The following is a 23,180-nucleotide window of genomic DNA, read 5'->3' on the forward strand; positions in this document are numbered from 1 at the left end:
TAAGAACTAAGGAGTAATAAAACCCAAAATGTGTAAATTTTGTTGTAAAAAAGAGAGGGAAAAAAGTGCTCTAAAGGATACAACAGCAAGTGTGTTTAGGGGTGTTAAATAGCTGACCATATTAATGGTTTTGGTTGGATCATTGAACACAACTGTTTGCAGTCTCACTGTTTGAATGTCCACTTTGTATGCTTTGATACTGTGACTTGAGCAACTATCTCTAAGATGATAATATGTAATCTATTAACTGGTGATTTCTTACTGTTTTTTTTGTTTGTTTGTTTGTTTGTTTGTTTTTGTAGTTCTGTATTACTTGTACCCTTACGCCGCTTTGTTTTGTTTTGTTTTTTCTCTTTTTCCTTTTAAATAAAATAAAATTAGATTTTTCTTTAAAAAAAATTGTGCATGCATCACCTTAAATAACCTTCTTACAGGGCAATAGGTAACATACTTTGAGAATATTAGCAGAACTAATCTTTAGATAGGCCCTCTAGGGACTAGGGGGTTGGATGTCAAATTGTTCTGCATAATAAATGTGAATAATTGAATTTTGCTATAGGGAAAAACCAAGCAAGGGAGAGAAAGTGGAAATCTTGTTATCTGGAGGAAAAAAAATAACCTTACAACATGACAAAACATTGAATTCTAAGGTGAACAGTGCTAGTTTAGTACCTTTGAATCATTTGGGCAGAATTTAAAAGTTCCCATGTCCACATTTTACACTAGACTAAATCAGTTAAAGATGAGACACAGACATCAATATTTTAAACAAATGATATGTCTCAAGTTACTCTGGTGTGAAGACAAGTTTGAAAATTGATGATACAGATCCTTGTTTCTGAAAGTGATATTCAACTGAGTATGTTAGAAACTCAGTCCCTATCCTGGACCTATTGAATCAGGATTTCCAAATAGCTCATGAGCATGTAAAAGATTGCAATAGAGAGAATTTGTCATAAACAGTTTGTTGCCCTATGTTTAATAATCTCAAAAGTAGAGAAAACTTTGCTAGTCTGTCTTGCAGCCAGAGCCTGGGCATATGACCTACACAAAATCAGTGAAATGTGTTTACACTAAATTTTGAAGAGGAGACCAGTTGTTGGGAGCCGTGGCACTGTCAAGTCATCAGACGCGGTGATTGCGAGGCCTGTGGGAAAGTACAAAAGCCTGGGCTAGATTACCCCTCTCATCGAGCCCGCCTGTGTGGCACCTGTTTCTTATCACCCCACTAAGTTCCCGCCTCACAGGGTAGTCTGCCTAGCTATTAATCCTATATATAGCCAGTGCCTCCACCCCCGAGAGAGAGAGAGAGACTGAAGCACAAAAGGAGCCGCGGGGAGCGGACCGGTAGAGGCTTCGGGGCAGACTGAAGCACGGAAGGAGCCGCGGAGAGCGGACCGGTAGAGGCTTCGGGGCAGACTGTATAAGGAGAGAATAAAGAAAAGCCTGACCACCGCCAGACCTTGTCGTGTGTCTTTCCTGCCGGCCGGGAGCGACATCGACATTTGGAGGCCCGCACGGGGATTGATCAACCCCGAGACGCGGCGGTGGACTGCATTCTCCTACACAGTGCTGCAGCTGCAGGACAGGTGAGTAGAGGATAAGCCTGGGCCCTGGGTGGCGCGCACCTACAGGGTTTGTAGACTCCTCTCAACCTCACGCGTAAGTGGCGGGTTTCTTGGGCCTCACGCGGTGAGTATGAAACATAACACCAGAACTTAAGGTAATAAAAGAGTGTAAAACATAAACATAGAAGTAAAAATAACAGAAGATATATTAAAAATGGGAAACATGCCAAGTAAAGATACACAGCCTTGGTGTTGGTCCTTCGGAGACTCCTAAAGTCCAAGGACCTCAAGGTGGGGCGTAAGACTTTAGAAAATTTCCTTGCAGAGATTGACAGCTTTGCTCCCTGGTTTCTGCCTACAGGGCATGTAAACCTGCCCTCCTGGGAAAAGTTGGGCAGAGACCTTTCCCTAGCAGAGCGGGAGGGTAGAGCTTCAGTCTCTGCTCGTCCATTGTGGGAAATGATACACACGTGCCTAAAGAGTGAGGGTAGTTACGGGGGGAGCTCTCAAGAACTTGTAGAAGTACGCGAGGTGTTTGAACAGGCACAGTCAGGAAGCTCCCGAGAAGGGTCCGTCAAGGAGGGCAGAGATACAAAAGAGGAAGCCGAGGCGCGGTTTGTGTCTTTCCGCAGGAATCGGGACGAGAGCCAATGTGGGTCCCAGAGAGGTTGACGCGACAAGTCCCTCGACTGAAGATCAGGCCTGTTCCACCAGAGGCCAACCGCAGACCCAACAACAAGATGAGCCCTAAAAGAACTGCAGGACAATCCCTTTTTGGGGGCCTGGAACGGCTTGCTCCCCTATGTGCTACCCTTGTATACGCATGGCTCGCTCGCATGGCCTATGACCGCGTTTAAAAGTGACAGGCTTCCCACATTCTCCTCCCTAGACAACAACATGTAGCAGGGTGGGTGAGTCAATGACGGGTAAGAGCGTGCCTCCCCAGCACGACTCAACCTAAGCCAGGCCCTACCCCGTTCCGCTCGAAAGCCGCTGGATTGTTAGATAAATTTCTCTCCGAGGGGATTCGTGGAGAGAAATGAGTGCATGCCTATGTGCAACCAGGTTCCGTCCGGTTCATTCCTGGCCCTAGAAAAAAGGACGAGGGCCTCAGGGCCTTGGTGGACCCTGGGACGGCCGACCAGGGTCTATGCTAAGGGCCTACGGTGGGCCTCAGTTCGGGGCATAGGCCTCTGCACTCTATCCAGGACGGGCTGCGATGCGCGTAGCCATCATTTAAAATAAAATAGGGGGAGATGTTGGGAGCCGTGGCACTGTCAAGTCATCAGACGCGGTGATTGCGAGGCCTGTGGGAAAGTACAAAAGCCTGGGCTAGATTACCCCTCTCATCGAGCCCGCCTGTGTGGCACCTGTTTCTTATCACCCCACTAAGTTCCCGCCTCACAGGGTAGTCTGCCTAGCTATTAATCCTATATATAGCCAGTGCCTCCACCCCCGAGAGAGAGAGAGACTGAAGCACAAAAGGAGCCGCGGGGAGCGGACCGGTAGAGGCTTCGGGGCAGACTGAAGCACGGAAGGAGCCGCGGAGAGCGGACCGGTAGAGGCTTCGGGGCAGACTGAAGCACGGAAGGAGCCGCGGAGAGCGGACCGGTAGAGGCTTCGGGGCAGACTGTATAAGGAGAGAATAAAGAAAAGCCTGACCACCGCCAGACCTTGTCGTGTGTCTTTCCTGCCGGCCGGGAGCGACATCGACAACCAGTGACGTGTTAAAGCACAGACTGCAGAGACCACATTCTAGAGAATGGTAGCCATAGCAGCACAACATTGTGGCATCTTGTCATTGGTGGAAACTGTCATTCAATTCAGTGCCCAAGAGTGGTAACACTTCTTCACTGGACCAATTCTCTAGTATGGTTTCATGTGTTTATGGAAGACATATACTTCTAATCTGGCTGTTCAGTCCTTTTTGACATTTCGTGAGTTAGCTATCTGCTAAATTTAGTAAGTTCCTTTCCTGCTTAAATTATTCAGAACTTCTGTGCCTATTGTGGTGATGAGTTCAGCCAAAGTGTTTTTAAGGTTAACATCTAAAACATAAGTATGTTTTATGGCTCTTTGCTCTGTAATTATATAACATAATGTCCTTCTCTTGCCTCTACACTATTGTAAGTTTCCACTACTGTCAGAAAAGCCTTATGGCAGTAACGTTTTGTGGGGCATTCAAGAAAAGGGCTTATTTTCCTTCTCTTTTGTTACATGTTGTAGATATGGCTTGCATGGGGGGCCCCAAAATGATCCACAGATGAAATGATTCAGCAGGAACAGAAGCTTGAGCCAGAAGTAACCAAGGAAAGCATAAACCCTCCTACCACTTTCCATAGGTGTTGTGATCAAATCTAAAGTGTTTGACAACTTGATCTCTAGCTTTGGTCTCTCCAGTAGCTCCCTAGTGAGATACTGTTCCTAGTTACTTTGTGGCTGCTGCTCCTGTGTTTAGGCATCACTAAGCAAACTTGTGTCAATCAGAAACAGCTGTTGAACATTTGGAGAAGCAGGGAGAAAAACTGACAGAACTCATTGCTCCTCTTATCCCTATTCACTGTCATCTCCATTTCCAGTTTTATTTTTGTTTCTTTTCCCTCTTTTCTTACCAATTTTTGAAAATACAAGTAAGACATAATAAGTTTATCTTTCTCAAAGCCAGTAAAGCTAAGGTTTCAGTTACTTTTGACTGCCATCTCTTGTATTTCAGTTCTCTCCCTAGAAGTAACCACTGTTGGTAGTGTCCTGCGAATTCTTCCAGGTCTTTTTCTAAGGATTCTCATATATACTAATATGGAATAGTCGGTATTTTTACTGGTAGGAAATATGTATGTATAGTATCAATATGTATTTATGCATGTAAATATGTAGTTATGTATTTGAAGTACTGAGGGTTGAACTGAAGACCTTTGCACTGAGCTGTGTCCTTGAATCAGTCAGCATTCTCTCAGTGGGATGTAATACTCAACATCCACAATTTAAAGGAAAGAGGTGTACTTTGGCTCATCACTCAGAAAATTTAGTTAATAGTCAGCTGGCTTCAAGATAGAAACATTATGGTGGAAGGGGGTGAAGGAAAGCTGCTCGCTTCATGGTATTGAGGAAGCTGTGAGAGAAGAGAGGAGCTGGGGACAGAAATATACTACCAAAAGATATAATCCTAGAGACACACTTCTTCCAACTAGGCCCTGCCTCCTAATGCCACTTTTAGTTGTCAATTCATCAGTAGCTCAATCCACTTATGAGTATAGTACCACCACAGTCCAATCACCTTCCAAAAATCCTCTTCCTGATACATGAGATTTTTGGGAGCATTTTAAATATAAATTATAATGTTCTGACAGAACATCTGGCAGAACATAGCTTTGACAAACTTTTAGCTGTGATCCCCTGTAGAAAATAAAAAATAAAGTTAAGTACTTTCAACATACAATGGGTAGGTATTTTCATTTGAAAAAGGAGGAACATGGCTGGGAATTTAGCTCAGCAGCATAAGCACCTGTCTTGGAAGCAGAGTTTGATCCCTAGTATTGATTTTTAAAAGAAAAAAAGAAAAAGGAGGAATAAAAAGATAGAAAAGAACTGGACCACAAACCATCAGGGCAAACACTAAATGCTGTAGTTCTATGTTCATATTCTTGGGTAAGTTATAGCCAGATGTGAACAGAAAAGGGCTTGGCCAACCCTGCCCCTGTGGCCTTGCTGGTTGAAGCCTATGTGACTTCTCTTTTGGGCTGGCTTTGCTCACTGCTGTGGTTTTGCTTGGCAGATATTCTACACTCCTGGCATCTCTGACTTCCTGGAGCTCTATTACATCTTCGACTTCATTCTTAGAATTTTATAGATTTAACGATTCCATGCCTGGCCTTTCAGGCCTTTCTTTGAAATCTAGATAGAAGCCTCCATGACCCTACAACTCTTATATTCTGCTTCCAGTAAAACCAGCATCATGTAAATAATATCAAGGACTGCTGCCAATTTAAGCAGTTGCTAGGTACCCTTGGATCCTGGCTCTGGAATCCTCTGAAAGGCTGAGCACAGTGAAATGTATCCTAGGGATCTAGTTCCCTAGGAGGCCCTTCTTGAGCATAAGTTCCAGGGCTCTCTGTGCAAATGAAAATTTATGCTTTTACACTCCTGAGCTTAGAATAAGTAAGATCTCACTGGTTTCTAAAATGCTCTCAAGGCATCTTTTTAATCTCTGTACAAAGTACTTTGTTTCTTTTTATTGTTGCTTATCTCTCCAGAAATCATACTTCTTTTGGCTCCAAATTTACATACAATTCCTTGTGGGCCAAAATTTTAAAATTTCTGCTTTTCCTTTCCCCCCCAATTTTCACTATAAATCTGGCTGAAAGCAGTCAGCAGTACATCTACCACATATGGAATATTAGGCTGGCTTGAAATTTCCTTTACTTGATTCATTAGTCCAGTAGCATTAAATTTAGACACCTACAAAATTGTAAAACATAGATAAAACATAGAAAAAAAATTTTTGGCCAAAATGAAACACACATTTGGTCAGATTTCTCATCATTGGACAGAATACCCAGTTTAAAAAAAGAAGAGGTGTAATTCAGCTCACGGTTCAGGTGATTTAGTCCATGATCAGCTGGCCCCAAGGCAGAAGCATTATGGTAGAAGGGCACTGCAGAGGAAACTTGTTTGCCTCATGGCAGCCAGAAAACAGAGAGAGAAGAATGAAGTAGAAAGGACAGTGACACCATCAACAGCATGCCCTCATAACATACCTCTTCCAATCAGGTTTCATCTAATAACACATTTAGCTATAAATTCATCAATGAATCAATCCACTGATGAATATGGTTCCCCTTTATCCAATCACTTTAAAAATTCCCACCTCTAAATATATGTGACTTTTGGGAATTTTAGATATAAATCATAACAATCCACAGAACTTTTATTTATTTGTAAAAATTGAGACCACATCATGTGAAGTTGCTTAGTTGCCCAGGGTAGGCTCGAACTTTTCATTCTCCTGCCTCAGCCTCCCAGAGTTCTCAGCCTCCCAGATTAAAAGCATGTCCAACAACATTCATTTTAGAAAGTACTTGTTGTGTTAGAAAATGTACAGTACTTTTATTATACTTGTAGGATATAGTTAAGCTACATAGCTGTATTTGTGGAATATATAAAGAGAATGTTAGTTTGCTGGGTATATTTTTAACATAAATGTAATCATAATGCCTACAATTTGATTTTTCTTTTAATAATAGAACTCAGAAATTTCTAATGTCAGTATATAGATTTACATAATTGTTTTTAATGGTGGCATACTTTAGATGATGCATGTATGTCACTGTTATTTGTCACTCCCTGGTCAATTAATGTTCAGATCCTTTCTACGTTCCCATTGTTATAAATAATACAAAATAAGCCTGTTTTATTAGAGTTACACGGGTATTTTTCTGGAATGAACTCTAAGAAGTATAACTCCTGGGTCATGGGATATGCAGATGTTGGGGCATTGTAAACAATACCCCTAAGTACAATATTTGACATATTGATTACTTTGCACTAACAAGAAGCCCGAAGGCTTCTCTGACTTCCTCCTCTAACACCCTTCACCTTAATGTGAGGCCTCTTTCCCAGAGCACATGGATGGACTTTTCTTAAAATTCTTTTATCTGACTAAGTGTGTTCCTCTGGAGGAATGTAATTATTTTGGACTCTCATCCTTATATCTTATTAAACAGAGAAGATTGACTCACAGGAAAAGGACATTTGACATCTGGCCTCAAGAGAGCACCTGAGAACCTCCCATAAAATCTCTCCTCCTAAAGGCTCATAGCATAACATCTCTCAGTAGTGCTACCCCATGAACCAAGCCTTTAACACATTGGTGCTACTCAACATCTAACCATAGCACTGTTCCATGGACTTTCCCTTCTTGCAGAGGCCCCAAGCATTTCTATTAGTTCCTCAACTTTCTTTCTTCAGCTCAGAATGCTTTCTTAGCCTCAACCATCTCACCCTTCCTTGCGTTTCATACTTTGCCACTTGTGTGCCTCAATTTTAATAAGCTTATATGCATTTTCTTTAGTCACCTATTGTCAGTTTATTTTATAGACTCAAATTACTAAATCTTTAGAGGGTGGAAAGAGAAGTTTCTTCTCTCACTCATATGCATTCCAAATTTTAACATATATCATGGAACTGCCCTTTAAAGTGTTGTACCACTACATACCACTTTATACTCCACAAACTGACACTGAGGTTCCTCATTTGTCTTCCACTTGCCAATATTGTATCACCTTTTTAAAATTTACCAACTGATGACAAGAAACGGCATCTTATTTTCATTTTAGTTTACATTTTTCTGATTGCTCATGCAATTGAGCCTTTTTCTACTGTTCACTGAATGTTCAGATTTCTCTTCTGCAAATGGTTTACTATTGGGAGGGGAGGAATTGCTTATCTTTTTCATTTTGTTTTGTAGGAATCTAACTTCTATCTTTATTTTCTTTCTTAGCATCTCAGGCAGAGGATGCAATAGTATTGGTGTCTTTTTGAAGTTCTAGTCCAGTATAATGAACTAGAATTATAGTCTTCTAAGAATTTCTCCCCAAACCAGGCATAGCAGTACATGCCTGTAATCTCACCACTCTGGGAAGCAGAGGCAGGAGGCTTGCAAGTTTGAGTCCAACTTAATAACTTATCAAGACTCTGTCTCAAAATAAAAAGTGGAAAACGATTCCTGAGACAAGGGAGTATAGCTCAGTTTGAAGGCCTTTGGTTCAATACTCAGTACCACACCCCGCCCCCATACTCAAAAAAGAAAAGCTGTGGTGGCTAGGTGGGGGTGGAGATTTCCACCTAAACTGAAGAGATCTCAACTGCAAACAAGAGAAAGACAGTGAGATCTCTGGTATAAATATCAACTGTTGAATATTTCAATATCTTTGAACTTCAGCTCTTTCCTGGACATTATCCTAATAAGCCAGGTAAGAGATGGTATTCTTGTCAGTCTATTCTTTGCTTTCAGACATTTTTAGGAATGCAAAGACATTCCAAAGAGAGCTGTGGAATGTGATTCCTAAAATACCTTTTTTATATATTGTGCTTGAAAAGGCAGTGTGACAATCTAAAAGAGATTTTCCGGGGGTAGCAATGTGTTGAGGTCCAACAAACTTTGAAATTCCATGCTTGCCCTTGATCTCCTCAATTCAGAATAAGAATATCTGTAGAAAAAAGAACTGAGATACCAAGTGAGTAGATGCAACATTCAGCCAGCATTTAGAGTTTAGCAGGAAAGACTCTGACAGTAACTTGATTTATATAAAGATAATTAATCTCTAACCACCCTAAAATGGAGAAGCTAAGGTTTTCCTTTTTCCCTCAAAGGATTTTCCTGTGTCTTCTATGGAATTAACTGGAAAAAAAATCTATAATTTCAGAATCCTTTTGGTAAAAGTTTTGTCTTGTGTAGCCGCAGCTTGCATTTCAGTCAGAATAAACAAAGGGAAGGAAATGAGAGGACAGAATAAGAGAAAAGTATCAAGCAAATCACAGAATGTAGAAAACAAAGATAAAAAATGAGAATGTACATACTTTTTAAAAAAAGATAGTTAAAGGCAGCTTTCTTTCAACATTTCCTACTTCTGGTCACTCAACAGTTTGATCAGTTTTCTTTTAAATTGGTTTCTAGCAGGTCTTTACATCCATTACCACAACTTTCTTTTAGACCATAAGATATAACCTTGGTTTACAAACAAAACAATCAGGTTTGTTTTACTTTGTCTTGTGCCTACATGATTCCAATAGCTAGATGGTCAGTGTCCACGCCCCTTAAATCTCCATCAAATTCTACTGTTAATGTAGTGCTCTGTTTCTCTGCTCTCTAGTCTTTGGGGTTTCCCTAAAACCAAATTTATTATGTTCAATTTAAGTTTTTCAGCGTGGCTCTTATAACTCTTCTGACCCTAACCTACCTAGTTCTCACTGGGTTGTTTCATCAACATTCCCTACTTACTCAGTTTCCTGTACTCCTTCTACCAAGAATGCTCTTCTATCTTTTCTTTGGCTCTCTGAATTCTACCTATTCTTGAAAATCCAGTCATTTCTTCTTCTCTGAAATTTTCTATACCAGTTACATCTTCCTTCTTGTAGCCTTTTTTAGTATCCATAATATGTCATTTGTGATGTTGGATGGAAATACCTGGGGAATAGAGACGGGGTATAACAAGTCTTTGGCTTTGTACTGAGTTATCGTTGCCAGTGCAAATACAAATTTGCAATTTTGTTTCTTGAAATTAGATTAACATTGATTTACTTGCAGTCTCACTTATATGGTCTCCATTAGTAATCACTAAGACACTACATATTATAATATAAACTGTCTTTATTTTTTTTTAATTCACAGGTTTATCTCATCTTGCATCTATTGCATAAATTCCTGAGGGTAGAAACCAACTATATATGTTATTTCCCATAGGAGTGTGTGTGTGTGTGTGTGTGTGTGTGTGTGTGTGTCCACATGACTAGGAGCTGAACCCAGAGCCTTTGCACAGAACTGCAGTCCCAGTTCTTTTTTTTTTTTAAATTTTGAAACAAGTTCTTACTAAATTGCTAAACTGCACAGCCTGGGCTTGAATTTACAATTCTTCTGCCTCAGTCTCCTGGAGTGTTGGGGTTACAGGAATGCACCATCATGCCCAATTTCCCACAGTTCTTAAAACAATATTAGCTACAAAGGGGGAGGGTGTGATGAAACTCAATATTTGTTGATTAATTATTGGCTAGTTTTTATCACTTTAAATACTTTAAGCTCTCTCATAGCAGATGTGATATTTTGTCTATCAGATTAGCAGAACGCAACTCCAGATTGCTGGTTTGATACATTTTAAAAAATTGACAAAATAATAAAAAGCGGTACACCAATTTAGAAATAGTGGTTGTTGTGTAATTTCTAAAAAATTAGACTATGAATCTTATGATTTATCATCCTCATATTAATCTAAAACTTGAAATTTCTACATAAGCTATGAACTGTTTTCAGAAGTTTCCAAAGAAAGTAATTTCAAAAGAGTTCATCAGCAAAAAATACATTTGGTCACTTAGGTCTTTTTTTTTTTCTTTTGATTTTGGAAACTGAACTCAGGACCTTTTCACTGAGCTATATATTTCCTGTCCTTATCTATTTACAAATTTATTTAAATTTTTTCTGTATATTATTGTCATACATAGTATATATATATATATATATATATATATATTCTTGATATATTTTACTTTTCCTTCCTCCCATTTCTCCTATTGCTAGATTTCTTTCTCATTCATTCAGAGAACCAACGCTTTCATGCATTGGTCCTTTGTATATTTTTTAGTCTTATTTATTAATTTTTGCACTGATGTTTGTAATTTCTTTCCTTCTATTAATTTCAGACTTGGATTTTTCTTTTTATTCTAGGTCCTTGAGATGCATCATTAGATTATTTATATGGGATCACTCTTCTTTTTAAATATGTGTATTCACAGCTATACCTTACCTCTGAGAACTGCTTTTCTTGTGTCCCATACATTTTGATGTTATGCTTGCCCTTCATTTATTCCAGGAAATTTTTTTTATTTCTTCCCTGATTTCTTCTGGGGTCTGTTGATCATTCAACAATGTATTATTTGAACTCAAGGTATTGTGTGTAGTCTTTTGGCTTTTTTTGCTGCTGATTTTTAACTTCACTGAGTTCTGGTAATAGGCAATGAATCATTTCAATTCTTTTACATTTATTTAATCATGTTTAGAGCCTAAGATATGGTATATTTTGGCAAAAGTTCCATATGTTATTCAGAAAAAAATATGTATTCTGCTGTTTGATGAAATACTGTATATATCTGTTGAGTCCATTTGTTCTGTGGTATATATTTTTTTATGGTATAGTTTTTAACTTTGATGTTTCTGTGTTAATATTTTGTATGATTAACCTGTCTAATTGTGAGAGTGGGGTATTGAAGTCCCACATCATTATTGTATTGGTATCTATTTGACTTTTAAGAACAAAAGATTTTATTTTATGAACTTGATGTGACAATATCGTTAAGTAGATATTTACAGTTTTTATTTCTTCCTGTTGAATGTTCTCTTCACCAGTATAGTAGCAATTTGTGTCTTTTCTGATTAGTCTTTGGCTTGATGTTTGCTATGCCCAAAACTAAGATAGTACTCCTGCTCGTTTGGGGGCTCTAGCCGAATGGGCTATCATTTTCCAGGCTTTCACTTTCAGTCTGTGTACTGCCTTTTGGATGATGTGTATATCTCTTATAGGCAATTTTTTATTATTTTTAACTCAATCTCAGATACTGAGTTAATATTGTAAGTTGTTTATTGACTTCTGTGATAACCTTCAGTTAATTCACGTTGATTCCCTTATTTTCCTTTTGTTTAACTATTCTCTCAGTGAGATGTATACTTTCCTTTCAACTCTTTGGTATTGGTGTTTTCCCTGTCTTTCTCTAAGATTCATTCAACTGAGTATTTTCTGCAATGCTGGCTTAGTGATCATGTATTTCTTTAGGATTTGTCATGGAAAAATGTTTCTTGTCTGACAATTTTTTATTACTTTTAAAAAAATAGTATGTGTTTGTGGTATGTAATGGGCACATGCATTGTGGGAAATTTGTACATGTACTTAACACATTTTAATTCTTTTTATGTTCCCTTCCCTCCTCTCCCTATGACCTTTCTTCCTCCTATTTACTTCAAGTTCTCCCTACTTCCTGCTATCGATCCTCCATTTTGTTCCTTATTTACAATCTAGGTTTCTCATACAACAGAAACAATGCAGTATTTAAATTTGTGTACTTGATTTATTTCACTTAAGATTATGGTTCTTTTTTTTTTTTTTTTTTTTTGTCTTTTTCCTTTTTATTGGTACCGGGGATCAAACTCACGACTGCCTGCTTGCAAGGCAGACGCTTATGCCGCTGAGCTAAATCCCCAGCCCCAGATTATGGTTCTGAGGTGCATCCGTTTACCAAAAATTGTCACAAGTTTATCCTTCTTCATGGCAGAATATTATTCCATTGTATATAAATACTACATTTTTAAATCCATTCATCTGATGATGGCGATCTGGGCTGTTTTCAGGATTAGTTATTATAAATTATGGTGGCATAAACATGGGCATGCACGTGTCACTATAATATGATGACTTTAACTCTTTTGGGAAGATACCTAGAAGGGGGATATCTGGGTTAAATGTAACTTCTAGTTTTAGTTTTAAGAATTTTTATGCTGCTTTCCATAGTGCTTGTACCAGTTATACTTCTGCCAACAATGGAGAAGGGTTCCTTTCCCCACAGCCTTGACAATGGCTTGTTAATGGTTGATTTTTTAATGATAACCATTCTTTTTGGCATGAGATTGAATCTCAATGTTGCTTTAATTTGCATTTCTCAAATGGTCAGTGATGTTGAGCTTTTTTTCATATACTCATTAACTGTATTTATTCATCTGAGAAATGAATAGCTAGGAATTTTTTCTTATTCTGTGAGTCATCTCAACTGTTAGTGGCTTCTTTTGTTGTACAGAAGCTGTTTAATTTGGTATGATCCCAATTGTTTATTCTTTGTGACATTTTCTATGCAATTGGAGTTTTGTTCATAGTCTTTTCTACACCTAAGTTTTCAGGGGTTTTACCTATTCTGTCTTTTGGCTGATGGTTTCTGTTTTAATATTTGAATCTTTGATCCAGTTCAATTTTAGTTTAATGTATGCTGAATGAGATAGGTCTAGGTTCATTCTTTGGCATGCAGAAAACCAGTTTTCCCATCACCATTTGTTAAAGAGGCTATTTGTCCTCCAATGAAGGTTTTTGGGCCCTTTGCCAATGATAAAGTAGCTAAGTATGTCTGGAGTTATTTCTGTATCTTCTATTCTGTTCCATTGTCTCCCTATAGTTTTATAGTATAACTTGAAGCCAGGGATTGTGATACCTCCTGCCTTCCTTTTGTTACTCAGTATTGCTTTTGCTATTCTAAGTCTCTTCTGATCCCTATGAATTTTAGGATTGTTTTCTTTAGATCTGTAAGGAATGCTATTGGTATTTTGATTGAGATTGCATTAAATCTTTGTAACAATTTTGGACATATGGTCATATTGGTTCTGCCTATCCAGGAACAGGGGATATTTTTCCATTTTCTGATATCATCTTTGATCTCATTTTTCAGAGTACCATAGTTTTCCTTGTAGTGGTCTTTTATTTCCTTGGTTAGGTTAATTTCTAAATATTCATTTTTTAAATGCTATCATGAAAGGTGTTGTTTCCCTGATTTTTCTCTTTGTGACTTTGTTATTGATGTACAAGAATACTATTGATTTTTTAATGTTAACTTTGTGTCCTGGTATATTACCAAATTTGGTTTTTAATTCTAGGAGACTTTCACTGGAATTTTGGGGGATCTTTTATATAGAGGATCATATCATCAGCAAATAATGATAATTTAACTTCCTCCTTTCCTGTCCATATTCTTTTTACTTGTTTTCCTTATCTAGTTGCTCTGGCTAGTGTTTTGAGAAGTATGTTGAATGGGAATGGTGATATTGGGCAGCCTAATCTTATATCTGGTTTTTAGGCATCTTAATCTTGTATCTGATTTTAGAGTAAGTTCTTTCAGCTTTCCTCCACTTAGTATGATGTTGTCTGTTGATTTGTCACACATGGTTTTATCAGATTGAGGTAAAGACCCTCTATTCCAATTTTCTTAAGGTTTTTAATCATGAATTGATGAAGGATTTTGTCAAATGCTTTTCCTGCATCTACTGAGATGAACAATGGTTTTGTCCTTAGTTTTGTTAATGTGACTTCTTGCATTTATTGAGTTACATATGTTTAACCATCCTTGCATCCTACTTGGTCATGTTGTATAATCTTTTTGATGATTTGCTGCATTATGTTTGCCAGTATCTTCTTGAAGATTTTTGTTATCTATGCTCTTTCAAGAGATTGGCCTGTAGTTTTTTTGGTTGAGTCTTTTTCTAGTTTTAATATCAGGATAATACTTACTTCCAGGAGTGACTTTGAGAGTAATGCTTCCCTTTTGTTTTCATTAAAGAGTTGGAGAAGTATTGGTATTGGGTTTTCTCCAAAGTTCTTGTAGAATTTGGCATTGGATCCATGGGGACCTGAGTTTTGTTAGTTGGTATTTTTTAAAAATATATTTTATTTCTTCAATTTCATTGATATTGGATTATTTAGAGTCTTTATATCTCCTTTATTCAGCATTGGTAATTCATATATATCTAGAAATCTATCCATTTCTTCTTAATTTTTCATTTTAGTGGAGTATAAATTTTCAAAGCAATTACCTATGATGGTCTGCATTTCCACAGAATCTGTTACTTCTCTGTTAATTTTGAAGGCTAATTTTGTAGGACCTAAAAGTCTGGATTAATATTTTTTTTTCTTTTAGGATTTGAGAAACTTTGCTCCAGGCTCTCCTTTGAGGTTTTTTTTTTTTTTTTTTTTTTTGCTTGGAAAGCTGCAGTTATTCTGGTGGGCTTGCCTTTATAAATTACTTGTTTTTCTTTAACACGTTTCAGTAGTTCTTTTGTTGAATTTCTGGAATTTTGATTAAAGAGTGTTATGGAGAGTTTCTTTTCTGGTAATATTGGTTGGGGGTTTTATATGCATTTTGTATTTGAATATTCTTTCCCTATATTCAGAAAATTTTTCGTAATGATTTCAGTGAACATTTTTTTTATGAATTTTGACTCATCTAATTTTCCCTTTATTCCTATAATTCTAATGTGAGGTTTTATAAGTCACCTAGCAGCTATTTTACCCAGGTTACATCATTTTTGGGTAGTTCTGAGTTTGTGATCTACTCTGTCCTCTTTGCCTTCCATTTTTAATACTCTGTCCTCACACAGGTCAATTCCTCTGCTCATGCTTTCCATCGAAGTTTTCCTAACATCACTGTCCGCTTTTTTCCCTCTCATACTTTTATCTTTTCAAAAATTTTGTCCATTTTGTTTTTGAGTTCTTTGCCTTTGCTTCAGTGTCCAGAAATGAGCTTTCAGGGAATTTTGTGTGTGTGTGTGTGTGTGTGTGTGTGTGTGTGTGTGTGTGCGCGCGCGCACGCGTGCACGTTTCTTGTCTTCTCTAATGTTTTTAATTTGTTGTTGTTTGTTAGTTTCTAATGTTTTTGGGCTGTGGGTTGAAGAACAGTTTGGGTAGAGAAACTGATATTACTGTGGAGATGCCTTTGTTTAGGTCTGGTTTCCCTGTGATGTGCCCTTGGGTTTGGTTATGTCTTGGTGTTGATACTCCTCCTTAACATGTTTGGCATAAGCTTCTGGGAACTTGATCCGTAGTACCATTCTTGTGTTTGCAGAGACAGGTCCTCCTCCCCACGAGATGGGGTTTGCATTCCAGCCTGTATCCTATTTTTTTTTCCCAACTCTCCTTTGTCTTCAGTGTCTTCAGTTTATCTGTAATTTCTACTTTTCTTATCATTCTTTCTTGATTCCTGGAGTTCAAATTCTTTTTCTTTTTGCTATGTTGCTTTCTAGGTAACTTGATTCCAGGTCTCAGAGAGACTGTATTTTGCTGTTGCTCTTTACTATTTTAAAATCTCTATTTGTATTTATTGTTGGTACAAGGTCTTATTAAGTTACTAAGTTGCCCTGTTTGTTCTTGAAGTTGTAATCTGCCTGCCTCATGATCCCAGGGGATATGTTTCTGAACTTCTTTCTTTTTGATTAAATGTTTACTACAAATAAATTTTCACATTAGAAATACCAACTTTGGCCTTACTTTAGTAGGTGTATAAACTGGATTTTGATTTGTTTTCATCTCTGAATAAATAATCTCAAAGGAAAGCTTAAAACAATTTTAAGTACACATAGTAGTACTAAATTACAAATCTTGCCTTAGACAACTTTAGAAATTCTTATGTAATCTAAAACATTATTTAAAAATTAGCAAGAGATTACTTGGCTATATTTTAAGTCTAAAACCATTTAAATATTCTTGAGTGTTCTGTTTACTGTTTAAAAGAAATGTTACTCTGTTAATAGGCCATGCAATGCTTAATGAGTGTGAGAAGTTTGCTAAGCAAAAAACAAAATCTCCCCAGAATCCATTATCACCAACGCTTTTGTTTCAAGCCAAAAATTAAACAAATCTGTTTCTTTAAATATCAAACATTGAATTTTATATATCAGTTAGCTCCAGTTTAAGTAAATATCTGTCCCTGTAAAAAACTAAAATAATATTAGAAATCTTTTTGTTTGTAAGAACAGCTAAATTCAATAGGCTCCAGATGTTGCAACTGGACCACAAATGTATTCACTATAACAAAAAGAGAAATACATTTGTTGTTTGATTCCAGGCAGAGACAATTGCTATTTATAAATTCTATTAGGGCCACAAAAGTTAGACTCTTGTGCCCAATAAGCAAACACTATTGTTTTAACACAGTCTTCAAGACATGATATTATAAAAGTACCATGCCTTCCTATCACAGGATTGACAGCAGATGCACAAATTTCTCTCTCTCTCTCTCTCTCTCTCTCTCTCTCTCTCTCTCTCTCTCTCTTCTCTCCCTGTCTCTGTCTGTCTGTCTGTCTGTCTGTCTGTCTCATATTTTTTTCTTTCTTTTGATAATGTCTCACTATGCAACCGAGGCTAGCCTCAGACTTGCAGCCATCCTCTTGCCTCAGTATCCTAAGTGCTGGAATTATAGGCATCTGCGTCTACACCTGGCACAATTTTCTCATCTTTAAAAGTACACTGCTATTGATGTCATAGGGCTTGTCAGAGATAGCCCTATACTGGATTTAGATATGTAAGGACTAGGTAACTTTCTTAAGTTTAACTTTTAACAACAGCCTCCCATGAGTTTTCAGGGAAAATGCAGGAATCTGGCTGAGGTATGCTTTCATTTGGCCTGTTGGTGTTTTCATTTGTGGTCATCAAAATATATTGTGAATGTTTAAACGTTGACGATGTATTCATTAAAGTATGTATTGCCACAAATCCCATTTAGAGCACATCCTGCCTTGTTTTGAACACATTTATTTCATTATTCTTGGCACTATGCCTTTTACTGTACTTTTTAAAAAATCTAAATGTACCATATTTTTAAATATTGTATTTAGCTTCTGTTGGAGTAATTTCTTTTGGGTGAGTTCAGTGAATGCCTCTTAGGATAAGCTTAAAGCTTCTTTCCATTGATTTTCTTGAAAATGGCTCCTAATGGATGTTTTATCAGGCCAAATTATGGTGGAGGGACTCCATGCTGGACCCATATGTTTTGTTGTGGTAGGGTGATCAACTAAGCTTGTACTTTGTTCTGCTGGTTCCTGGGGAAGCCTGTCTGACTTGGCCTTTGTGTGGGTAAGAGTTCAGTTACTTGGATTCCTGTATGTAGGCCCTCACCACATGGCACATCCTCTGGTTCTGGTAGTGGCAGGTCCACCTCCATTCCCCTCTGTGAACTCCATCTCTTTCTACTACAAAGAACTGTAAAGGAGACAGGGTAGCTGGGGTCATGGAGGTGTCAAAACCTTCCCCTTGTGTAGTGTGGGTACCCTATCATCATTACTCTGAACTCTAGCCCACCACAAGGCTGCTCCTTTGAGGATCTCTCAGTTTATTCTTTTTTTTTAATTTTTGGTCACATATATCCTGAACCTCTGGGGCTTTGACCTGAAGTGATTACATCAGGTTACACTGTTCTCATAGCCTGACCCTTTCCTTTCTTTTTCTATAATGTATCAGTGTGCCAAAAGGGAGGGGGTGACTTTTCTTTTTTCTGTCTTGCTGTCCTCCTCCTTTGTGGATACCGCCTTCCGAAGCTATAATGGGACAGTAAAAGGCCAGTTTGCCCATAAAAAGAACATAAAAATATGGAGGAGGAATTGTTTAAATATTTTACCTGTTCCCTAAATAACTAAGGGTTGGGTTGTTTGGAGTACAGCCTCCAAATCATGTTGGTGTAAATAATATCAAGCATTATTTTTCTTAGTAAAAGTCTGGAGGTGGGCAGTATAGGAGAGTTATGGCTCTAGGAAGTTTCTTGAGACTTAGAGCTGCTTGGGTCTGATAGCTCTACCTTGGGTGATGTCTATTTCCAAGTTCACTTTGTGGTTCAAGATGGAGGCTCTAATTCCATCTGTCAAGTCTGCACTTTAGATAGAAAAAAGGAGATAAGAAGAAAGGCAATAAATGGATGCCAGTTAGCCTTTAAGAAGCTTTCAGAAACAGCTACAAGATAACATTTGGCTTGATCTTATTTGGTTACATTAACAGTATTTGGTCATATGGTCACATCTAACTGCAAGGACTGGTATGAAATGTTTCACAAAGGACAACCGTGTGCCAAGCTGCAATGGGGATGCTTTCATTACAGGAGAAAGAGAAATCAATTGTTTGGGGATAACTAGGAGTATCTGGCTTATAAGTTTTCATTATTGTATCCTTAAGCGAGTTATAGGAATACATTCTTGTGTTTCCAGCTTTATGATGATAGAGAAAGGATGTTTGATTAAAAGTTGTATTTTAGTTCAGCTTTTTTACTAGGTTATTGTATGACTTTGAGGATCCTTGATTTTGGTTTCTTTTTCTATAAAATAAGAAGATATACTAGTGTGTCCAAAGGTTATTTGAAGCTCTAATTGTGCATATGTCCATAAATCCAACTGCAATTTCAAAGGCCTATGTTTCATAACTTTTACTTGTACTTTGTGTAAATATAGTTTGCATAATATTTAAATCTAAGTGTAAGAAATTGTCATGACAGTCAACCATGGGAATTTAAGTTTTATAATCTAGTTTTATGCACATTATAAAACTATGTTAATATAATGAAATCATTCAGTACTTTCTATGGTGTTCATCCTTAACTGTATAGCTGTCTTTGATCTGATTTGTTGGCAGATAAAGATCATGTTAACCTGAGTGAATGTAGCAAGGCAGATACTGTATCAGTAACCACTGAACCTATTACCTCCTGGTATTAGTTCAAAGCTTCTTTGAAAACATTATAAATAGTAAGTTTATAATAAAAAATAGATAAAGAAAAAATGGAGACATCAGTTACATATTCTTAGGCACTGAGGCTGAGATCTCTTAGCTTACCTAGACTCACCCAGAAAAAGTATACATGTTCTCAGGGACAAAATACTTGACTTAGATAAGTCACTGGCCTGAATCTTTTTTAAAATGTTCTTAAGAATTAAAGCTACAAATAAAGGTTGAACATAGCTTGACAAATTTAGAAGACTGAATGCATCATTTAGCATGGGTGGAATTATCACATTGCCTGAATGTCCTCCTGAAGTGCAGAAGGGGTTTCATATTTATTCCATATCTGTTTTATCTGCAAGGTCTCTACAGAGAATGTTTCCTACTTTAAGTGATTTTTCTGAGAATATGTATGTATTTTGTGGGCAAGAAAAATTAGCAAAGAATGAGACCTCAGTTCATGTTTGCAACCTCTCTAGAAATAATGTTGAGCTGGAATGTTGAGAATCATCTAGAGATTCTCAGTTCAAAATTAAATGGACACTTTAGTCTCCTATATCTGGGGTTTCTTTTCTTCCTGGAGTAATACAGAGCACCTGACAACAGCATCTGTTAAACCATGATCTACCCTTAAGACAAGCAGGTGAGAAAGAGACATCCTGAAACACTCGCTCTTCTGTCTTCAACACTACAAACATTGGGATTGATGTGAGATTAGAAGAGGCATGATGGCGCTGCAAGAATCAGGTGAGGACAGGTATATTGCAGACAACTGTGTTTACATTGAACACCTGAATATCTGAATTTAAATATGTGTGTAGAATTTTGTTTGAAACTGAGATATGAATTCATGTCCTCTTTCTCCATATTTTCCTAAACCCAAAAAAGATTAGTCATAGGTATCTTAGCAAGTTTTCCTTTGCTTTTCCTTATAATCTTTAACTGTTGACTTCAGTATGTACACTATGTGAATTTATAGATTCTAATTTTTCCATCCCATTTAAAAATGTGGTAGTATTTTAAGACTTAATAGTTATACCCATCATTAGAGGAATACACTGTATTAAGAAAGAACAAATTATTTAAAAATAATTTTTTCTTTGTTTGGAGAAGAATTACTTTTTTGTTTATCTAGAGATACCCATTTCCTTGGGGAAAGAGTATAGTCAAAGTTTTAAGTACTGTTTTAAAAGCTGATACTTCATATGAGATTTATTTTTAGATGATAGGAGGTCAAGTAATGAATTGTAAAATTGAGAATAAAATATTTACATATAATCAAGTTCATTTACTATTCTATAAACTAGTAGCCCAAGGAAAAGTAAGATTTAACCAAGAATAGAATAAAAATACAAGAATAGAGGAAAACAGCGGGTCAAGTTAATACATCTATGGTATAATAGGAGGCAAACATGTAATTTTTTGGTATAACATTCTTTTGGGGGCAGGATCTTACTATGTAGTCTAGGCTGGTCTCAAAGTGAAACTCCTTTTGCCTCAGGCTCCCAAATATTGTGTTCACAGGTGTGCAGTACCATGCCTGGCTTGTTTTGAACAGTTTTGATCATGAAAGAATAGTATGGCTTCCATACACTTGGATAAAAATCAATTGGCAATAGTTGTTCACCAAGAAAGAAAAGCAGAGGTATCAAACAAGGAAGCCTGGGCTACCAACCTCTCCCTAAAGCATAATCATACGGTTTCAAGGAGGAGATGGATGCGAATGCTTAATTTGGGTGCAGAATAAGGTGACATTGTAGGGATTATACTGACTATTCAAAGATATACTGAGTAATGGCACAAATTGTTGTTTGACTTAAACTCAACTTCCAATTCCTTCTCCCTGACCTTTCTCAGCTACAGGGAGTGTAAAACCTGAAAATTTGGATTTTTTTAGCCTCTGTTACACCAGGAGTAACAAATGGCACTCAGATGAATGAGACACAGCAAAAATGCAGAGAGCCTTTGGAGAGTGATGACACACCTTTCAGAGCTTTCAATGATAACAAGCAGGCAGCTGTGTCACGGGTGCCATCGGTTCCATCATCGAGTGTTACTTTCTTATTTTTTTTGTCTTTTTCATTTTTATCGGTACCAGGGATCGAACTCACGACCACCTGCTTGTAAGGCAGGTGCTTATGCCGCTGAGCTAAATCCCCAGCCCTGAATGTTACTTTCTATAAAAAGGAAAAAGCTGCTTGTAGAGAAATGTCCTGGCCCATTGTCCGCCTTTTTTCTTCTTGGGTGTGGCAGTGAGGCTTGGAGAGAGATACATGGAAAAGAACTGAGAGAAACCCCTTGGAAGAGTGAAGTACACAGGTGGGAGACCACAAACTCCCCAAGCACCAGCAACAATATGTTCCAGTCCCAGGAAGCATCCTACATTCATGTGTGGGTTAGCTGTGCTTCTCCTGTGGTTGAGAGAAAACCACTAACAGATACTTACTGATCTTTCTATCTCTAGGGACAAGAATCTGTGCTCTGAGATTTTGTTCAAAGCCCTTTCTGACCCACGATGAATGGAGAATGAACAGTAATCAGGAGATCACTTGGAATGTAGAGTAAGGACCTGGATAGTGAATAGAAGGTGGCATTTTGAAGAGAAACTTCTTGTTGACACCAAGCTAGGACCAAAAATGATCAGCTGAAAGTCTCCCAGCATGGTCCCTGCTCCTCAGGAAGTCAGGTCTGATACACAGAGAGAAGATGTTTAATTTGTACTTCACCACCAGGCAGCATTTATCTAAGTCTGACTTAGGTATTTTATCTTAAAGTTTTAGTTTGTATCACAAATATTGAAAACACACTTTCACACAAAAGCCTGTTCATGTACTTTCATAGCAGCATTATTCCTAATAGTTAAAAAGTGAAAACATCTCAAATATCCATCAACTAATGAATGAACAAAGCACAGTTTTTAATCTATACAATGGAATAATATTTACCAATAAAAATGAGGTAATGATTCATGCTATTATGTATAGATGAACCTGGAAAACATTATGCTAAGCAAAAGAACTCATATTGCATAATTCCATCTATAAGAAATGTTCAGAAAAGGCAAACCCTTGAAAACATATTGTTTCCCAAGGACTGGAGGGAGTGGAAGTGCAGCATCACTTCCTTCTTTTGGGGATGTTATCTTCTGGCAGTGATAAAAAATTCTGAAATCAACAATGTTGGTTACACGATTATGCTTTAAAAGTACTTTTTAAAGTTGTAGTGCATCATATCTCAATAAAAAACCAACTTGTGATATTTGGTTTTTAAAATAATTTAAGCATACAGTAACCACATAATTTATTTGTCACAGTTCTCTTGACAAGTGAACATTATTCAAGAACTTACTGTGTATACAGATAAGAAGAAGCATATCAAATGTTTTAAATGATGTACAACAAAATTTGGTAGTATACAATAATGAATGTGAATCCTGGCTTACTCTGAAGACTAAATTTAAACACTTGTTTAAATAGTAATTAAACACAATCTTTTTTGATCTTGTTCAGTCTACAAAAAAGGGAAATTATGAGCATATATATGATTTTTATATTAGGCAGCTTTCTTTCATGTGTTGTATTGATGATTCCAAATACAGGCAGAAGGTGGTGATCTTAAATGG

The 23,180-nt window shown here is 37.3% G+C and overlaps 1 long non-coding RNA gene across 1 annotated transcript; it reads left to right on the forward strand.

The window, feature by feature from the left end:
* The first annotated feature begins 1,104 nt into the window (after positions 1-1,104).
* On the forward strand, positions 1,105-3,238 carry LOC134477827 (uncharacterized). Its single transcript, XR_010050063.1, has 2 exons — positions 1,105-1,589; positions 2,201-3,238. It is a non-coding gene; the product is annotated as an uncharacterized LOC134477827 (long non-coding RNA).
* The last annotated feature ends 19,942 nt before the right edge of the window (positions 3,239-23,180 follow it).

The sequence above is a fragment of the Cavia porcellus genome, unplaced genomic scaffold (genome assembly GCF_034190915.1).
Source record: "Cavia porcellus strain 051 isolate PalLab524CR breed Dunkin Hartley unplaced genomic scaffold, mCavPor4.1 scaffold_10, whole genome shotgun sequence".
NCBI lineage: Eukaryota > Metazoa > Chordata > Mammalia > Rodentia > Caviidae > Cavia > Cavia porcellus.